The 9,509-nt window shown below is 33.3% G+C and overlaps 1 long non-coding RNA gene across 1 annotated transcript; it reads right to left on the bottom strand.

Annotated features, from left to right (window-relative positions):
• Positions 1 to 4,326: 4,326 nt before the first annotated feature.
• LOC105717191 (uncharacterized) lies at positions 4,327 to 7,461 on the bottom strand. Its single transcript, XR_001107467.2, has 2 exons — positions 7,316 to 7,461; positions 4,327 to 4,427 (listed from the first exon to the last, which is right to left on the bottom strand). It is a non-coding gene; the product is annotated as an uncharacterized LOC105717191 (long non-coding RNA).
• Between the last annotated feature and the right edge of the window lie 2,048 nt (positions 7,462 to 9,509).

Raw genomic sequence — 9,509 nt, 5'->3', positions numbered from 1 at the left:
CTTCAGATATGCTGTAAACATTAGCGTAAGCTTTGAAAATAAGCTTGTAAGTAGGATTCACTTGCTGCCTAAATTTTTCTTTGCTGCTGATAGAATCTCATCAATGCCCAAGTTTTTAAACTTAGTGCTTATAAATATCTAGACACAAACAAAAGATTACTTCTACACGCAGATGCGTGCTGAACCAATTATTTCAAATATCCAGAGGATTTGGCCTCATGCTGATCTTACACAAATAAGCTTGATTTGTATATAAATGAATGACTGAAGTATATAGATACATTTTCGAGGAAGAACTGAATCTTAAAGTTTTTCATTGTAATGTCAACCAAAGACAGCAATAATACAGCAATACATAAATAGCAATTTTTATTAGAATTTCTGCTCTTATCACTTTGTATTTGTGATACTGGCTTATTTATTCATCATTCATTTTAAAATTTGTAACTTACATTAGACATATCATAAGTCCTTATGCAGATAACTGAATGCAGTGAGAGACATTTAGTTTTAGTCTGTTGAAAATTTTTATCTGTTAGCACCTGGATCAGAGCTGACAACAGGTTGGTGAAATTTAATGGGGCCAAAGAAGCAGAAAGGTTTGTCTAACAATGGAAATTATTAAGATTGAATTCACTGAGTAGACTGGCAGTATTTAACCATCAAAGCACCAAAAGTCTGAGGAGAGCCTCTTTTTGAATCAGAATATCTGCATAAGTCAATGAAATATAAACACTGAGAAATGTCCCTTCATCTTGTAAGAAGAGCTGTCTTACAGATGTATGCAGTTATGGTCTAGCGCATGAGGCAGTCACTTTATGGAGACGAGAAGAAATCAACAGGGAGTAGTGGACATGATTGAGGTCTCTGTCTTCCGAATAACCCTCATAATTCTAATGTAAACCATGTCAACATTTAAACCAAGAGTTTCGAGTAAACAAACCTAGGTGAACGATCTCTCAGCAATCAAATTAGAACTCAGGATTAAGAAAAGCCCTCAAAACTGCACAATCACATGGAAACTGAATAACTTACTCCTGAAGGACGAAAAGATAAGCAATGAGATGAAGGCAGAAATAAAAATGTTCTTCGAAAACAACGAGAATAAAGACACAACGTACCAAAACCTATGGGACACATTTAAAGCAGCATCTAATTTTATTTTATGATAATAATAAACATTTTAATTAACATTCAAAAGTGGGGGAAGGATATGAACAGACACTTTTCAAAAGAAGACATATGTGAGACCAACAAACATACGAAAAAAATGCTCATCATCACTGGTCATTAGAGAAATGCAAATCAAAACTACATTGAGATACCATCTCATGCCAGTTAGAACGGGGATCATTAAAAAATCTGGAGATAACAGATGCTGGAGAGGATGTGGAGAAATAGGAACACTTTTACACTGTTGATGGGAGTGTAAATTAGTTCAACCATCGTGGAAGACAGTGTGGCGATTCCTCAAGGACCTAGAGATAGAAATTCCGTTTGGTCCAACAATCCCATTACTGGGTATATACCCAAAGGATTATAAATTGTTCTATTATAAAGACACATGCACATGTATGTTCACTGTGGCACTGTTTACAATAGAAAAGACCTGGAACCAACCTAAATGCCCATTGATGATAGACTGGACAAAAAAAAAAATGTGGCACATATACATCATGGAATACTATGCAGCCATAAAAAATGATGAGTTCATGACATGGATGAATCTAGAAACTATCATTCTCAGCAAACTGAAACAAGAACAGAAAACCAAACACCAAATGTTTTCCCTCATAGGTGGGTGTTGAACAATGAGAACACTTGGGCACAGGGAAGGGAACAATACTCACAGGGTGAGGTCGGGGGTGGAGGGGAGGGACAGCAAGGGGGTGGTGGGGAGGATGGGGAGAGATAACCCTGGGAGAAATGCCTGATGTAGGCAACTGGGGGAGAGCGGTGGGGAGCAGGAATGGAGACAGCAAACCACCATGGCATGTATATATCTATGCAACAATCATGCAGGATGCAGGATGTGCACATGTACCCCAGAGTCCTAATACAATTAAAAAAGAAAGAAAGAAAAAGAAAACCTTGCTAGGTATTCTATATCCATCAAAGTGGCATCCAACGCTCTGGATAATAGGTCCCTAATTATGTGAATATTATGCATGATGATTCCAAGTGGGTCTAGGTACATTTAATTGCTAATTATTTCCCATATGTTTCATGGTCTTCCAAGGTTCTCGGACTTTGACTATTTTTGCCTAAATTGCCTCACACTTTCTCTCTTTAGCACAATCTTATATCATCTCTGTGAAGTTTTTAGAAGATTCACCTTAAAAGTTTTCTTTTCTGTGATAACTATGTTGAACTTTTCTTATTCTGTAGTCTCACAAAATTTTGCTTATACCTTTTTTAAAACAAGTATGGAGCTTTGCTTTAATCACCTATTTGCATGTGTATCTTCCAATAAACATGTTATCTCTTCCAAGATAGAGTCTTGTATTTTTATCTGTGTCCACAGAGCTCAAAATTATCCCTGAAATATAGTATTAAAAAATGTGTATTGAATATATGCAAAAATCTATTAATCTCAGTTCTAGCCTTCATCTTGCATGACTGTTTGAGGGACTCCCTCTTCTTTCTTAAATTGTATGCTCTAGGAATATGAAAGGTAGTGTTATATAGAAGGCAATAAAATCTAAAGCCACAACAGGCAGCGTGGGTTTTGATTGAGAGATATTCATTATATGCTATGCCACCCTAAGGAAATTATAGTCTGTCTAGTTTCAGAAGTAGTTTGACCTTTTAGGACCTCTCCAGAGTTTAGAATCATTTGAATACATAAGCCATTTGACATAGGTTGCCAGTTTTGGATTTGCAAATAATTAGTTGTCAGTATATTAATGAATACATGTTTTGAATATATTTCAAGTAAACTCACAAGGTGTAAATCATATAACTGAATATTATGGAAAATAACTCTAGGTTGTATTTATAGAAAAAGATATAATCAAGCAGGAGAAATATTTGATTTATGTTTGTTAGCATTAATATGTAAATGACTTTATCCTGAAACTGACCAGAATACAACTTTGTGTCAATAGCAATACCAAACTATGTTTAAAAAGGAAAAAGAAGTAATGTATGTATACTCTATCTTTCTCTCTGTAACACATGCACCCCAGAGACTTTGCTTGATGGCTGCCTAAAACTGAGTAATATTAACTAGATTTATTTCTGAAAACAGAATATTTTGCTTGCATACATTATTACATCAAGATATTCTGAAATATATAGAAAAATAGAAAAGTGAATAAATTCTCCAAGACCTTCTTTTTTACTTTCACCTGAATTAAAATGTTTATTATTATTATCAAATAAAATTTTGAAGCACTAAAAAATAGAACAAGAACAAATTATTTGTATTCTCATAATACAATGATTGCCTTTTTAATGCCATGGTGGATTTTCTTCTTGTCCTTTCCATACTAGAAATATTAATAATATAATATTTTAATATAATAATTATATTACCATATGAATATTTTTATGTAATTATTATTATATTTATATATGTTCATATATAATTTATAACTTGAATTTTGAATTTACATATGAATTGGTACTATTAATTATAACCATAAAAATGTATTTAATCAAGTTTAACATAAACTTAACATCTGACATTTTGATAAATTTATTAAAATAGCCCATTTTTTAGAATAGATTTTAAAGTAGTATCACTATTATTGTTATACAGTTAATAATAATTACATTAATAAAGTATTTATTGAGCCAACTAACCTAAATAATTTTTGTAAATATTCCATTGAAATCTCTCCTTAAGTCTACGATGAAAATTAGAGTCATTATTTTCATATTGCAAATAAGAAAAAATAGGTTGAAAGACATTTAAAATTATCCTTAGGTCATAGAATAAAAATAAAGCAGTAATTCAACACACATCTGTATGTGTTCTTAGACAAATCCTACTGAAGATAAAAGTAAACCAAGTTGAAATAGGCAGATGCAGAGAGGCTGAAGCATGCGTGTATTTCAAGTGCCAAAAAACAATACAGACAAACACAACACACATTTTCCTTTTGCTTTTATCAAGTGGGGTTCTGTGTTTCACCCTCTCTTTTATCTTAGCTCTTTAGATGTAATAGAGCCCATTTAACTGTCTTCAATACCAAAAGATTTTATCTTAGTTTTTCCTGATCTCTAAAACTTAGGGAGCTAACTAAAATTTAGGGAACTGACTATAGCTTAGGGCACTAACTCCCCAACAGATTGCTCTAGAACCCAATTTACATTCCTTACTTTGTCCATCTATGAATCCGGGGCACCCAAGCCGGAGGTAGTTCCTTTTCTGTCAGCAACCTTGTCATGGGACCCAGATTAAGAAATGGACAGTATTTTTTCTGAAAAAGAGAGAAAACTGAATGGAGAATGCAAAGTCAGCATCTAAATGCATACCTGACAATAATGAAATAGGAGGATAAATTGAGTGGAAAAATAATTTTATAATAATGAAACAATATTCCTTACATTAGAAGACATTTCAAGCTTTTAGGGCTCAGAAGTAATTCTTTTGAAAGTATTTTCTTTATGAAACAGAGGCAAATTTCTCAAAAACACCTACATAAAATATGCACTATTAAAAATATTATGAATAAGAATCAGTGAAATAAAAAAAAATAGTAGTCCAAATAAAACCTCACTTAGAAAATTGAAAAATCTTAAAATAGAAACCCTGGTTAGCAATATAGAAGATTACTTGGAGAATATTTTGAGACCATAAGAACATACTTTTAAAAAGAAATGGTAGAAGAAATTTCAAGGAAAATGAGCCAGATATTTAAAACATGAAATACAAATGTCCTAGAGTATAGAATAGTCCTGAAACAATAATTGAAAAAATTTGCCTAGATAGATTATATTAGAGATTCTACATTAACAAGGTTCATGCAATTCCAAACAAAAGTAATGATCAGAAATTAATGTCAAGATACTGTGAATAAAGTGTTGCTTAAACTGTTATGAAAATTTCTCAATAATTTAAAAGTAGATAAAATTGTCTCCAAAAGCACTAAATTCAACTTAATCTATAAATTTCCCTTTGTACCCATACATTCAATTAATAGAACAATAGACACAAAATCATAAGGGGAAATTGCTTGGATTCCATATTTTACATTTCTGTTAACCTATAATTTATAAAAGTGCAGTAGAAAGATCATTCTCCAAAATGAGAAGATAGAAAATGTAACATGTAATTACATTTGCTGTAAAACTCTTTAAAAACACTGACAACATTACCAAGCAATAATCATAACAAAAATTAATGAGCGGAGAAGTTGCATTTGAAAATAGCTAAAGGCGTATTTCCACAAGAAATAATGTATTTACATTTGTCTTTTGGTCTGTATTAGGACTGCTCATACAGATCATACATATTCATTATTTAGAGAATTTAGTCAAGGATCCCCTCCCAAATTCCTTTTTACCTCTCCTCTCAAATATCTCATAAGCATCTCAAGCTTAAGAACTTAACCCTGGGTATTCCTTAACTCATGAAATGTCTGCCTGTGATTCCATATTTTGGCAAAGAATACCTACAAACATGTAGTTATTTAAGCCAGAACTTGAAATCAACATTTCCGTATTCCCAACGCATTACAAAATATCAATGACTCTACATTCATATCATAAATCTGGTCTACCTCCGTTCTGCTCCTCTGTTGCCACACCTTAATTCAGGCCTTCATAATCCTGTGCTTCAAATATTACAGTGTCTTCTTACGTGCATGTCTCATTAACATTTGTGTCTCCATCTGAACTTACCCAACCACCTCAATTTATCTTCTACATAGTGGTCACTATAATTTTTTAAAGTTAGATTATGACTTCTGGTTTGAACACTATACCCTGTCTCTGTCTACTTAAATGCTGCCATTGCATAGGTCTTCATTTCCTTTCCTAAATCCATATTAAGTCTTCTTTAAAATTTTTTTCATGTTCCCATGGAGTTTCTTTCAGAATGTTCATCACAATCAGTAGTCATATACTTCTTTCACGGTATTCAGCACAATTTGTACCTATTCATTTCACAACTCTGCTATATTTTAAGGTCCTTGACAAAGTGGCCCGATATGTGTTTGGGATGATCAGTATACATCCTTGCACAGAGCAAGTACTTGCTATTACAGGATTAACTTATGATTGGCAATTATTTTATGTTGCCATGAAAGAATATTTCGTGTGACATCAGACAGGTGCATAAAACATAATGTGCTAATTCAGAGGAAAACTTTTATGCATTTAATCTTTAACTATTTGCAATTGGTTGATTGTAAACCACTGATGAGATTGATTTCAACAAGCTAACATCACGACCAGGGCATTCTAGGGCATATGGGACTCTTTTTCGGCTCTTAGATTGACATGTTTCTGAAAAAAAGAAGCACCAAATGCTTTTTCAACCATATACTCATTAGTAAAAAGGGCAGAATGGGGTGACAAGTGCTGAGAACAAAGCAGCAACATTGGAATTTTCTCCTCTCTTCAAACATATTGTATAGGAAGAGTTTAGAGCTTCCATATGCATGTTTTAAAGCACTCAAATCTACTAAAATAATTGCAAGCAAAACTTTCCTTGAAATAAGTACATGAGAACTGGGAGAAAAAAAGCTTATGCATTGCGACCTTGTGACCTGAAACTACCCTCAGTAGCAAGAAGGCAAGTTTAAGGTCACTGAGCACAGGTCATGTGGCATGGGATCATCACCGCTGTTTAGGTAAGAGCTAGGTAATTAAAACACAGGTTTCATTCTTTGACAATTTTGCAGAGAACAATCTTGTTTCTGTTTGCCAACTTGTCTAGGCAACATGTTATAAGGGAAATAAAATATTTTAACCATGTTTTTTTGTGTGTCAGATAGTACAAAGCCAGAATCTTTCATCTTGTGCTTTGCCTTTTAGGCAAATTTAGAGAAATAATTTACCTAGCCTCATAATTTGGATATTATGTAATTACTAGGTAAGTGGAAATTTCCTTAATATCCATAACTTGCTTAGTCCAATGGCACAGGGCCCTCATTATATTCCTATGCCTGGTACCCAAACACATTGCAAATGACTGAATATGTAGCTGTTAAGCACATTCAATCCAGTTTATGATGCTTTTAGTCACAGAAAACATTAGACTTTATTTTCTTTTCAGAGTAAACACCAACGACCCATCAAAAACAGTTGCAGCATCTCTAAAAAAAGTGAATGGTGGGACACATGAGCACAGTTCTGCCATTACCTTGGTTTTCAGTAATACCAGCTCTCTCCCCAGTTCCTGGTTTTCTGTTATTTGCATTCATTGTAGAAAAGAAGGTTTTCCTGCATTCTTCAAAGCAAAAAGAGAAGATCTCTTTGGCAATGTTTTCTGTATTCAAAGCAAATATGCTTAGCCTACACACAACCCCTCCAATCTTGGCTTTAGTTCTCAGTCATCAATCTCATTAGCAGGGACACTGAGTGGAAGCATGCAATGCCATTACTACAGGCAGCTGAATATTTGTACTTTAAAGAAAGTTGTATATTATAACAAAAGGAGGATAAATTGGAATTGATTTCATTAGAGGAATTTAACACCCACAAAATAATGACACTGTTTTTTCTTTAGGGACACTATTACATTACCATTTTGCTTCACTAAATTAAAAATGCTATTAAGTTGGTAGTAAATTCTGAAGTGTGTTACTGAGCAAACTCTAAAGGCCATATAGGGGCCTGGAGCTCATATGTATCAGCAGAAACAAATTAGACACAAAGTTTAAGAATCAGCTTTCATTACAGGAAACTTTGAAAGCACATCAACATTTCATCTCTTTAAAAAAGAATACTTTATTTTAGTGACTCAGCAGATAACTCCACTGATGTTTAGCTGCTAAAAGAGGTAAATTTAATGATGCTTAGCATTTCAGAGTTCAAGAATATTTGGACTATAGACTACTCTACAATAATTGGAATTTATTACAAATGAGTTTCCCTATGCCTGTTTTCTAAATGAGTGCTTAAAATGGCCTGGTAGATAATCCCAATGGAATTATTTTAAGAACTGGTCAAATGATCAGCCATGTTTTACTGCCTGGGAAGTTCAATGTAAATTATGCATAAACAGAAAGCTTAAAAGTAAGTGTGTGTGTGTGTGTGTGTGTGTGTGTGTGGAGGGGTGTTTGTGTGAGAGAGAGAGTGAGCAGGGTGCAAATATTAAATTAAAATGAATGAAGAGTTATCTTCAGAAGGGTTCTTGCCCTGCTTGTATTTTTCTAATTGACAGCAACCAGTTGAAATGTCACAAGCATTAAGGATTGCCAAAGAAGTAAGGGAGCCAAGCAGAAGCATTAGAAGGGACTAAAAACCTAACAGATGATCAGAAAAGTCTGTGCCAGTGGGAGGCATTCAGAAGTCAAGCATCACAGGGAATGTGGATTGATCGAGGTAGTTACACTCAAAATGAAAACGAAACTGTAGGACCTATTACAGTAAAAGAGGCAAACAGAATTATTATTTGGACAATGGCATTTATCAGCAAAAATGGACCTTGATTCTAAATCTAAGGCATATTTTGTCATTTTGTAGATGTAGAGTAGTGAAAAATAAATTTGCTAATCCCTTCCTACAAAATCTCTGGTTAATTTTAATCTTTTTACAGACCTTTTCATCACAAGATTTTTGGCTGTAAATTTATTTTCTCTTGTGATTAAATTTATTTTCATAAAACATAGATTCTATGACATTAATTTATCTCCTCACAATTTTATATAATATATGACCTCATTTCATCAAGCTGAAAAATTATATTTCCATAAATAAACTGAATTTCAATGGCCACTTTGCTGCTGTATACAAGGAGTTGAGTTTTTTCTCCTTCTCTGACAATTTTTGGGATTCTTGTATAGATACTTCTTGAGGAGTTTAAACATCTGACAAAATCCTGATTTCTAATTTTTAAAATTTATTTTGTTTTTCCAAACACAGTTACATATCTTTCCCTTCAATCACTACAATGACTGCGGAGAACAAGATACTTTCTATAAAAAGCATGCAAATACAACAAAGAAAGTAAATATGTGGCTATACTATTTCTCTTTTTTTTTTTTTAATCTTTTTTTTTTTTTTTTTTAAAGAGAAAGAGAGAGAGAGAATAGGAAGGAGGAAAAAGGAAGAGAAAGAGAGAGAGAGAATGGGGAGGAGGGAGAAGGAAAAGAAAGAGGGAGAGAGAATGGAAGTATTGCTTTCTTGCCCAGGCTAGAATGCAATTTAGTAATGGGTATTGAAAACCTCTTTTATACTGATAATTATACTTAATGATGTAGTCAGGAAGGAATAAGGGAAGAAGATAACAAACAAACAGCCAACCAATATTTAATTTAAACCTATGAAATGCTATGTGATTACTGAGGAGTGATTTACTTCCAATTATATAGTCACCTTTGGAATAGGTGTGA

The sequence above is a fragment of the Aotus nancymaae genome, unplaced genomic scaffold, assembly GCF_030222135.1.
Source record: "Aotus nancymaae isolate 86718 unplaced genomic scaffold, 86718_ANA_hifiasm-v0.15.2.pri h1tg000017l, whole genome shotgun sequence".
Lineage (NCBI taxonomy): Eukaryota > Metazoa > Chordata > Mammalia > Primates > Aotidae > Aotus > Aotus nancymaae.
Note: the sequence above shows the minus strand (reverse complement) of the source record. Positions and strands in the feature narration are given on the sequence as shown.